The sequence below is a fragment of the Leptonychotes weddellii genome, chromosome 16 (genome assembly GCF_054177405.1).
Source record: "Leptonychotes weddellii isolate Sample4059 chromosome 16, ASM5417740v2, whole genome shotgun sequence".
Taxonomy (NCBI): domain Eukaryota; kingdom Metazoa; phylum Chordata; class Mammalia; order Carnivora; family Phocidae; genus Leptonychotes; species Leptonychotes weddellii.
The window spans coordinates 12493551-12505749 of NC_138384.1; positions in this window are offsets into that span (position 1 = coordinate 12493551).

A 12199-nucleotide genomic window follows, 5' to 3' on the forward strand; every position below is an offset into this window, starting at 1 on the left:
GGCTCAGGTCATGACCTCAGGGTCCTGGGATCGAGTCCCGCATCGGGCTCCCTGCTCAGCGGGGAGCCTGCTTCTCCCTCTCCCCCTCTGCTGCTTCCCCCTGCTTGTGCATTCTCCCTCTCTGACAAATAAATAAAATCTTAAAAAAAGAAAGAAAGAAACATATTTCTGACAGCTCTGGAGGCTGGGAAGTCCAAGATTAAGGTACTGGCAGATTTGGTTCCTGGTGAGGGCTCTCTTCCTGGCATGTGCATGGCCACTCTCTCGCTGTGTCCTCCCATGGTAGAGAGAGAGCAAGCTCTCTGGTCTCTTATAAGGACACTCATCCTATCATGGGGACCTCCCCCTCATGAGTACATCTAAACCTAATTACCTCCCAATCGGCTGAATCTCCAAATACCATCACATTGGGGGCTTCAACATATGAATTTTGCGGGGCACTATGCAGTCCATAGCGGGTAGTGAAGAGCCAGAATACAGAGGACCACGGAAGCCAGACTGAGCTGTCAGAATCTGCTGCAATAGGAAATGGTCAACTGGGAAAGAAATGACTATGTTTGGTTCATAGAGAGTTAGGGAGGATGGTGGAATAGTCAAGCAGAAATACCCAGGAGGGGCATGCCTGGGTGGCTCAGTCAGTTAAGCGTCTGCCTTCGGCTCAGGTCATGGCCCCAGGGTCCTGGGATCGAGCCCACATTGGGCTCCCTGCTCAGCGGGAAGCCTGCTTCTCCCTCTCCCACTCCCCCTGCTTGTGTTCCCTCTCTCGCTGTGTGTCTCTCTCTGTCAAATAAATAAATAAAATATTTTAAAAAAAGAAAAGAAAAGAAATACCCAGGAGGGAGTTGGAAATCAGTGGGTGGCTGAAGTTCAGGTAAGAAAACTAAAGTGACATTCAACCCTATGAATTTTTAAGTACCTGCTTTATTATTATTTATTATTAACAATGATTATGATGATACTTAATTTAGAAGTGGAATCAGTACCAAAGGTTGTTAAAGCACTAGCCTTGGGGGACTCCTTCCTATTAACAGTTCACCTAGTACTGTCCCGCCTTGGGATCAATATGGCTTCTCTTTTTGAATCATCAAGCACCACAGCGGGGGCTTCTGAATGCCTGGGTTAAACTCTCCACCTACTAGCTACATGACCCTGGGCAAGGAAGACCTCTAAGGGTCACACTGAGGATTATCAAACAAATGTAAAATGCTTAGCACGGGTTCTTGAACTTAGCCAGCATCTGAGAGATGTCAGTTGCTCCTGAAAAATGTCTGTTCTTTTCTGGAAGATGGGGTGCTAAATTCAGACCCTCCTTATAAGGTTCTCCTGTTGCTGTTTCTTCTTATATTCAAAATCTTTAATAGAGCAAGAGAGAAAAAGAGTAAGGGAGACTAAGGAGAAGAAAGGGAAGCAAGAGAAGACAACTGAGACCAAATTCTGTCATATCTGCCACTGAGAAGCTTTCAGATGTATCTGCTTCTCTTTTCAACAATTTGGGCAGGTTTCAAAGAGCAGAAAGAAGACTGGCTATAAAATGAATGAACACATGAATCAACATGGATGCATTTCAAAAACATAATGTGGAATGATAAAGGCAAGTTTCAGAACAGTCTTGCGTTGCCTGCCATTTATGTAATGTTTGAAAACACATGAGACAATTTTGTTTAATGTTTATCGATTCAAACATAGTACAAATATAAAAACACAGATCATACACACTCACTTCCAGAGAGTGGTAACCTCTGGGAAGGCAGAGGGGATGGCAAAGAGACACCAAAGGGCATCAACTATATCTGTAATGTTTTTCTTCTTTTTACCAAGCTCTGAAGCTATGGCAAAATATTGGCACTTTTAAAATCTAGGTAGTGGACACATGGGTGTTATATTATTCTCTTTTCTGAATGTTTGAAATATTTCCTAAAAATTTTAAACAGAAAAAGAAGACCATCGGCCTCATTTCTAAATCCATTCAAACTCCCATGCACTTTAGAAATCCATCTGTTCAGCTAAATCACATTGTATCCATGATTTTCAGGAATGAGTATGCTTCTCAGATTCAGTTAGAGAAAAGTATAATGAATCTATGAAAAATGGGTTGTTTTGTGTTAGGTTTACATTGCCAAGATATATTTTAAATTCTGGTATCTGGGTTGAACCACGCATATTATCATATTACTAGATTTTAATTTCTTTCACACATTACATTTTGGGGATGTTTTATGATTAACAAATTGCTTGTGTATACCTTAAGATTCCCTACTGATTTCATGTCAGGGACAAACTCCAACTGACTGACGGTGGCTGGCGAGAGTGCTCTATTGAAACAGTTGAAAAAACACATGTGGGCTCCACAGGAAGGGCCATGATCAGGGAGCTGTGTCAAAAGCAGGGTGAAGGGACTGTCCCCTATGTGTCCCAATAATATTCCTGACACTTTCCTGACTCCTTCCACCTCTCACTGCTCCATCTCCAGCTCCCATCACTTACCCCTTCTAACTTGGTGCTTCTAGAATCCCCCTCCCTGAGTCTCCTTTATCTTTTTTTTAAAGATTTATTTACTTATTTTAGAGAGAGAGAGTGAGAGTGAGTGAGAAAGCATGAGCAGCGGGAGGGGCAAAGGGAAAGAAATCCTCAAGCAGACTCCCTGCTAATCATGGAGCCCCATGTGGGGATCGATCCCAGGACCCTGAGATCATGACCTAAGCCAAAAATCAAGAGCCAGCACTCAACCCACTGAGCCACTCAGGAACCCCGAACCCCATATCTTTACTCACACTATAATAATCCCTGGCTGGTTTTATTGTCATCCTGATCAACCCTACAGGCTGATGAGCCCCTCCTCTTCTGTTTTTCTCTGAAGCCTTCCCAGTCCCACCTGGGCCAGGTGAGACACCTCCCCTTTATCCCCATGGCACTCACATAGCATTTATCTCTAGGTATTCCAACTATTTGTTTACTCACCTATCTCTGCTGTGGGCTTTGAAAGGACAAGGCTGGGTCTTATTGATCTCTGCACTCCCAGCTTCTGGCACACAGTAAGCAATCAATAAATGTTTGTTAAATGAAAGAATGATTTAATGAATGGTGTCCTTATTCTGCAGAAAAGGAAACAGACACAGAGTTGGGATTTTTCTCAAGGTTATACTTCCTCTGAAACCTTCCCATTTCTCCTCTAGAACAGAGATTGACAAACATTTTCTGTAAAAGGACCAGAGAGTCAATATTTTCAGTTTGTGGTCCAGAAGGGCTCTGTCACAGCCACTCCACTCTGAAGTTGTAGCTGAAAAACAAACAGAGACATGGCTGCATTGCAATAAAACTTTATTACAGGAAAAGGCAGTGGGCCAGATATGGCCCATGGGCCAAAGCTTGTGACCCTGCCAAAGAAGATGGTAAATAGACACTCCCACATGTCTAGTTCCTTCACTGAACATCCTCTCTGCCTCAACCCAAATTCTAGGGTCCCAATTCCAATGTTCCAGAGTGCCTGTTGGAGTTAGATCGACATGCTCTCATATCTCCAAGCCAAGGAATTGAGGTAAGCTCACTAAAGAACTGGCTGCAAAGCTGAGACCAGAAGGGACAAAAGGAGTTTGTTGACAATGACCTTTAAGAGACCTAGAAGAGGGACGCCTGGGTGGCTCAGTTGGTTAAGTGTCCGCTCTTGACTTTGGCTCAGGTCATGATCTCAGGGTCATGATCTCAGGGTCATGAGATGGAGCCCTGTGTCGGGCTCTGCGCTGAACGTGGAGCCTGCTTAAGATTCTCTCTTTCCCTCTCTCCCTCTCTCTGCCTCTCCCCTTGCTGTGCAATAAAATAAAATGTGAAAAAGAGACCTAGAGGAATTCAAGCCCAACTTATCCACATCCTCCTTGAGCATCATTTTGAACACCCAACATTTTAACAAGAAAAGAGGTCCACTTCTTGGTGCACTGCAGTGGACAAAGAAAGAGGAACAAACAACTCGCTTACATTCTCCCCACTCCCTCTTCTGTGATTCCAGGCAACTAGTCTCTTTTTCTTTCCCAGCGACTATTTTAAAATGCTTCCACTGTCTTCATATTTCCTACCCTATGGTTCTCTCATTCCTTGTCAGGAGATGACCTCACCTCCTCCTTCACAAAGGTAATAGAAGTCATCAAAAGAGAACTCCTTCAGAAATCTGCCACTCACCACTAATTTATCTACATCTATATCCATTCTCTTATCCTTCCTTTCATAATGGAACATGTGTCTAAGACTAATCCTTTCTGTTCTCTGTGTCCCAGGTGGAACCTGATTCCACCAATTCATTCTCTCTCTCTCGTTCTCCTGTATTTATCACTCTCCCTTCTGTATCTCCCCCAACTGCATCCCAAAGGCACAGGGGAGCTTCTCCCCACCCTGAGAAACTTTCCAACATTTAGACATGCATGCCTCCACCATCTTGAAAATAAGTTTCTGAAACCTGTGTCTTCCTCCAATTATTGCCCTATCTCTCTTCTACCTCTTTTTCAGCCAGAGTTCTTAAGAGAGTTGTGTCCTCATAGTTCCCACTTCATCATCTCCCAGTAAGTTTTCAATTCATAAAAAATTTGTTACTCCTTCATTACACCCCTGAAAGTCTTTCATTAAAAATCCTTGAATAACCTCCTTTGTTGCTACATCCAACATAGAATTTTTTGCCCTTATCTTTACTGAATTCCTGGCACTATTTAACCCTGTGGTTAAATAGTCTCTTCTTGAAACAGTCTCTTCTCATGACTTTGATGACAACATTATCTCCTGGTTTTCCTCCTATGGTCATTCTTCCTTAGGCTTCTTTGTAGAATCCCATACCTCTGCCTAATTATTAAATACTGGTGTCCTCAGAGTTCTCTACTTGGCCCTCTACTCTTCTCAGTCTCTATGCTTCCCTAGGTTATCTCAGCTAATATCCAGACAATCTTAAATATGTTGATGATTCCCAAATTTACTTCTCCAACCCAGAGCTCACTATTGAGGCTAAAACCAGCCAGTCAATTGCCTAATAGAATTAGAAATCATCCCTCTTCTTTATTCACAGCATCCAGTCCCATTTAAAAATATATATATATCTTGCCCCATCATCCTAGCCACCTACCACCCCTCTTCTTTGCCTCATTTGCAGCAAAAGTTCCTGAAATGTCTTTAAAACCCCCTCTAATCAGGCTCTCAACTATACAACTCCACTGAAAACAGCTCTCATCAAGTCACCCATGAATGAAAATGAAAAATCCCATATTACTTTGATCTTTCAACAAGCAGCATTTGACACACCTACTTCTCATTGATACCCATCTTTCCCTTAGCTTTCCAGATACCACCCTCTTCTGGTTTACCTCCTACCTCACTGACCTTCCCTCTCCATCTTTGCTCATTTCTCCTTTCTCCCTGATTCTTAACATTAGGTGGAGCCAAGTCTCATTCCTTGGCCCTCTTCTCTACATTCATTCCTTGGGTGATCTCACCCAATCTCAAGCCTCAAATGTCATCTCTACATCCGTGATTCCCAAATGCATATCTTCATCCCAGACCTCTCTTTCAACCTCTAGTCTCTTATATACAACTGCCTACTCAACATTTCCACTGGGATGCCTCACAGGCCTCTCAGACTGAACTGAAACCAAGTTTTAGTCCCAAAGACCTCTTCCGTGCACAGCTTCCCACATGTCAATAGATGGCAATGGCAACTCATTCCTTGGTGTCATCATATCTAAGTTGATTCATCTGGAGTCCTTTTACCATTGTTTCTCCATTTATGTCATTTTTTACCACGGTTTTAGGAACTTCTTTTCAAGAGGGCTTATAAGTGCCAAGTTTGAGCAAGTTTAAAAATGTCTTGCAATGGCCTCAAAGGACATTTATACGTTCTTTCCCTGATAAGTCTGTAGAATTTATTCCATGATCAACTGCAGATGAGCATTGCATTAGTCCTTCTTTTCTTGCCCTCTCCATTCATCTTTTGGTTTGTTAAATTTCATCCCTGAAATGAGGTTTTTGTTTTGTTTTGTTTTTTTACTCTTGTTTTATTGAATTCATGTTCTTATTAATTTCCTCTGTAGCTCAAAGCAATTTCAGGGGACTTCTACGTTCCTTGGTGTTTTTTGTTTGTTTGGTTTGTTTTTTTCTTGCAGTCTCTCATCTGTTTTATGGTTGCTATGCTCATTTAAGTCTTCCCTTCATTTTATTCACCTGCAGAATGCTTGCTTAGTTACCATGTTGCTTCTTTTCATCCTGCTTAGGCTTCAAATAGACAGCTCTCCCCAGTTCTTCCTTTTGCTTCCTTTTGGATAGATGACAACTATCTCATTGACAACTTCTGCACCTTATCTGGGACCTTTTTCCCTTCCAGCAACATTTTCAGCCCTGGGAATTGCAATCCACCCACATTCTTATAGCCTTGGGGCAGAAACGTGGGACGAACTTGGTAAATTTCCTGCAGCTTTTGGTACAGGACTGGACTTACCTTCTCTTCTAAGATTCTGTTAAAGTCCAGATTGAGATCCCCCTTCTTCCCTCGGGGGTAGTATCCTTAGGCTTCAACTCAATCCCCTGATTCAGCATGGAATCCTGGCAGATGACGACACCCAGGGGCTTTTCCTGACTCAGCTGTGATACTGAGATCATAGATGTGAACCTCTGCTCTTGGAAGAGATTTCTTTGACTTTTCTCTAAGCTTCCTACCACAACTTCATCATCTTCTATCCAAATCAGGGAGAATTGGGCAGAATTCTCAAAGTTTTGCAAGTCATTTCCATCCCTTGTATCACTTCTAGGGGAAAGGGTGATTTAGGAGCTGCACTGAGTCACACCAAAATCTGTTTTCCTCCTTGTCGGGCACTTCTCAGTTTACAGCATGAGGATAACCTCTTTCCTTGTTTGATTGTTGGTAGTAATTATTTTTAACTAGTTTATTTCACTGAATGACGGGGGATGGTGATTTTGGAAGCCAAAAAGTGTTGCTGTTTTATCACTGTGAGGAGACTGGCAATTTTACCCTACCATCCTCAGGGACAGGGCTGGAGGGGGGAAAAAGATGAAATGTGATGACCTTAGCACACCCCAGTCTGATGGTGGCGGCAGGCCCTACTCAGGGAGCTTGATATTTTTCGTGAAGTCTGTCTGGCTACCACACTTCCTACTCTTTCTGCTGCCCCTTGGTTTCTCAGTAAGGAGCGGTGTCACCCTCAGCACAGGGGGCTTTTGTTGTGCTTCACTTTAGGATGGCTAACGTGAGGGAAGCTCTGAAAGCTACCCCCAGCTCAGCAGCCAGGCTCCGGAAGGACGCAGCTCAGCCCTGCGAATGAGTGGGGAAGGGGGGCAGGCGACCGAGCCCCAGGGGCTGTAACACACACACAGTGTGGCAGGAGACAGGCAGGAAATCTGGGCCTGGGCAGTGGCCTTGGGATGCAGAGGTGTAAAGAGGGAGGTGAGGCAGGTGAGAACTCTGCAAATCCAACACGTCCCACCGCCCCCCTCCCCAAGCCCCCAAGTTCCCAGTGGGAGAAAAACAGCATCCCTGAGGAGAAATGAAAGCATGCTAACTAAGCATTCAAGCTTGGCATTAATGAGCAAATCCCATCAAACCTTTGACACCGTGGGCTTCGGCCTCAGAAGGCAGAAATCTTTGAAGCACCAATGATTACCCTATGCTCTTCATCTTCAGGTCTCGTCTCTGTGATAAACTGCCACTGCGTAGTGCCCTGGTATTTCCACACACCAAATAATTGGCTGCAGACAGTTGTCGGAGGCCTTTGTGTAAAGGAAAAACTGTGAAAATAAATTCCATTCCATCAGCTCAAATATTTTTTGGTATTTTGAACCTGAGAGCATGAATTCTGTCATTTGACTTCTCCGTGATATTGAAATTGCTCTTCACTACAAAAACCAAAATGAGCAGAATGGAAATATTCTTCACATTTAGTAGTTAAATAGCCATTTTCTTCGAAGAGATTTTGGATAAGCATTTCTGTAAGGGGCACAGAGTTCTTTAGGCTTCTTTGAAGAAAAAACTGAGGCACGAGTAACCCCAGTGTTTAGGGTTAGCAGAGCTGGGAAAGCTCAGTAACAGTAGCGAAACTTCCTTGATATCATTAATATTAATTTATTTATTACTTATTAATATTAGTATAACTAATCTGCATGCAGGCACTGGGTTTACTCATTTAGTCCCCATACCAACCATATTAGTACTATTATCCCTATTTTACAGAAGAGGACATGACTTGAATCGGTAGGATAACTTGCACAAAACCACCCAGCTGGTACACAGTGCACTGAGGGCAAGACACAAGTCATGTGACCTCAGAGCCTCTTCACCCACCAGGTGCCTGGATTCGTTATCTGTTGTCACACAATGAAGTATCTCAAAATTTAGTAGCTTAGGGGCAGGACTGCTGGAATGGTAGAGCAAACCTTAGTGGCTGTAAACAACAAGTGTTATCTCAGAGTTTCTGCAGGTCAGGAATCCTGACACAGCTTAGCTGGGTGCCTCTGGCTCTGGGTGTCTCCAAGTCAACATTCAGGATGTCAGCCAGGGCCATAGTCATCTCAGGGCTCGACTAGGGGAGGATCCACTTCCAAACTCACTCCCATGATTGTTAGCGGGATTTAGTTTCTTTCTGGTGCTTGGCCAGGCGCCGCCCTCCCTTCCTTACCCCATGGACCTCTCCATAGGGCACAATATGGCAGCTTGCTTTATCAGAATAAGGACACAAGAAGAACCAGAGAGAAAGAGTTTGAGCAAGACGCAAGTCCCAGTCTTCTGTAACCTAATTTTGGTGTAGTCTACTCATTTGAATCAAGAGTCACTAGGTCTAGCCCACGCTCAAGGGGAGGGGATTGCACAGAGGTGTGAATCCCAGGAAGCAGTGACCACTGGGAGCCATTTCAGAAGCTGCCTACCACAGTGCCCTTCTCAGGTAACTGCCCCCCTCCTCACCACTCACATGGGCAGGCTAAACGGTATCATGTGACAGTAACCCCCTAGCCACAGCTGACTGGAGATGGACACCTGACCCAAACCTGACCCGCTAGATACCTTCCCCCCAAGAATTCTCAATTGCAACCCAGAGATTCTGATTAGTTTCTGCTAGAGTCATGAAATGAAATGATACTAATTAGGAACTATGGGTCCATTCAAAGATAAGGAGAGAGAGCCAGATAATGAAGAAAGAAAGAAAGGCACTATGCTTCCTCCCCTGGATTTGGAGAGATACGATAAAAACTGTAGGTTTCTGTCACTTGCATCCAGGGGTAATAGTCATAATATTTAATAACCAATAAGGCCCAGATATCAAACACTCCAGAGGGAACTTACCGTAAACCTCTGGTGCAGCCCCATTTCTGGACGGTGGGAGCTCACCAGCTGTTTGCCCTGCTGAAGCATCACACCCGCTCACCTTGACCACCGTGCCGCCCTCAGGGAGCTAAGCTGGGGGGAGGTCTGACCCAAGAACCCCAGGATCACTTGAGTGGGAGTCCGGTGGCAGCCTACACAGACACCTCAGTGTGATCACAGATTTCCTCTGTAGCCCACTGGGGAAGCAGTATCTCTGCCAGACAACTCACAGATGAGTTTTTGTGATAATGTCAAGTGCACTCACTGCGATCCCTGGAAGAACATACAGGGATGAAATGCACTCATCTGATCTGTGCGAGAAGGGGCTGGAAGGATCCATCACTGGGTAATGGGACTTGGGGATTTGCCATTCCCTTTAAAACAAAACAGTGGAGCTCCCTGATGCACTTGAGGGACTGGGAACCCCTTGACTGTATACACAGTGTTGTGGGTGTTCGTAGGTATATAGCTAACATCAGACACCCCAATGACATGACCAAGGCAAACAAAACAAAAAAGGCTAAGAGCCAGTGTTTAGGGAAAGGGCCAAGTTTGGTTTTTTATTATTTTTAAATTAAATCAACTGAGAGTCAACAAAATCAGTGAATGCTCACCCAGGCCTAATTCTGCTCAGGACCAAGAAGTTGACACGGCATTCCTCTCTAGTCTGGGAAGAATTTCCACCCCAGCACCCCATCTCCCTCACAACTGTCCTTCTCCACTAGGAATAGACATCAACTAGTGTACCTGAAAGCCGGTGAGGAATTGATCACCAAAGGCAGTTTTGCCCTGAACATTAAACCTACATCTGATTTCCTTTTCAGATCTCCTGTCAAGTTAAGCCTTTACATGAGAGCTATATAGTCAGATGATTTTTTTCCACCGTCAATACTGTGGATAATTGCTCTGTTTCCTTGTTCAACAAAATAGGAGGTAAGTTGTTGCAACTTGCAGCAAAAAGAGATTTATGCCCCTGTCTCACGATTGAGCATGGTATGCACATTTCCTTTCTAAGAAAATAAGGTCTACCATGATGCACTGAAGGTTCAATATTCATAATTATAAGTCATAGCTCACAATACAGATTTTCTTTGAATCAGGAATTTTGCCCTAGAAGAGATTTTGATTAAGGTATACAATATGGGTGACTTCCATAATTAAAGAAAGGAGGAAAAAATATATATGCAACTGCAATTCTTCTTTTATCAAAGCTGTAGAAGATTTGACTGCAAAATCCTGTCCTGGGTTACCAGTTGGACCTGCAGCAACGGCGTGATTATATGTAGCAATGTCATTTGGAGGTTAAATATACCACCAGTAAGGATGCTTAACATTTATTCAGCACTTGCTATCTGCCACACACCATACTAAATACATACATTATCCCATTTTATCCTCACAACCTTTCCAGTAACTATTATTATCCCCATGTTACAGAAGAGGAAACTGAGTCATAGAGAAATTTGACCAAAGGTACCCATTTAGAAAGAGGTAGAGCAGGGATTTGGAACCAGGTCTGTTTTATTCCAGTGTTTACTCTGAACCACCATGTACTATCTCTGAACTTAGGACTTTAAGAATATCACACTGCTTTAAGTATTCAGTAACATAGTTCGTAACCTTCCAAATAGTCTCACCCCGCATTACCCTCCTACAGTTAGCCTAGGTAAAACTTTCAGTGCATCAGTTAGCTATGGCTACCTCATAAACTCTCCCCAAATTAAGCAACAATAAACGATAAGTACTTGTTATGGCTCATCATACATGGGTCCCCTGAGCAGTTCTTCTGGTCCCAGCTGAACTTATTCATGTGCCTGAAGTCAACTGTGGGTGCAGCGGGCAGACACGCTGAACTTAATTGGGCTCTCTCGCAGGATTGGGGGTCTATGGGCTGTAGCCCAGTCTGATGTCTCCCACTAAGACAACTGAGTTGCGTGTGTGTGGTTCTCACCCTCCAGCAGGCTAGCTGGGCTTTTTCATACAGTCGTGGCATGGTTTCAACAGCAAGCAAGAGATTACAGAAGAGTGCAAAGCTCTTGGAGGCCCGGGCTTGAAACTAATAGATGCCACATCCTACTGGCCAAAACAAGACACAGGCCAGCTTGGAGCCAGAGAGAGTAGGGTCTAGAAATTATCATGGCAGAGGGTATGGATATAGGGAGTCATTAATTAGAGCCATCGATGTAATCAATCTTCCATAATGAGTGGCTATGAAAATAGTAAAGCCCCTGTTTGACACCAAGAGCAATACTGGTTGAATACAGAGTGTGTGTAGACTGTCACGACTGCCCCATTACGATCGCCCGTTATATGAGAAGAAACAAGGTTTAAAGAGATGAAGACATGTGCTTACAGTTCAATGTTTCTGCACAAAGGATGTGGTCTTAGCTTTCACTGGCTCAATCCAACCAACTGGGCCTTGAGCCAGGGACTCTGGCAGCTTCTTTTCTTTAAAAAGCACAAAGGTGTTCTATACCCACCTGGTCATGAGTGTGTATTCAAACGTTTCTCACCCTTTGGCTTGTGATCCTTTAAGTGGAGGCCCTCATGAAAAAGACAGTTCCCCAGAGCCCACACCTCTGAATGAGACCCTTCTCAGTTTATTGCTTTGGCAGCTTTTGCTCTAATTCCAAGGTAAATGTGGTGCACTCGTGGTAGAATCACCTTCTCTGGAATGATAAACAAGACCTTGACCATTGGCTTCCAGGTCCTCTAAGTATATGGGAAGAACAGGGGCTAGGGACCAGGCACCTCCCTAGGCCTCTGTTTCTTCATCTGTAAATGATAAATACCTAACCTGGGCCTGCCTCTCTCAAGGAATATTTGGGAAGATGCCAGGAGGGAACGGGTATGAGCACGCTT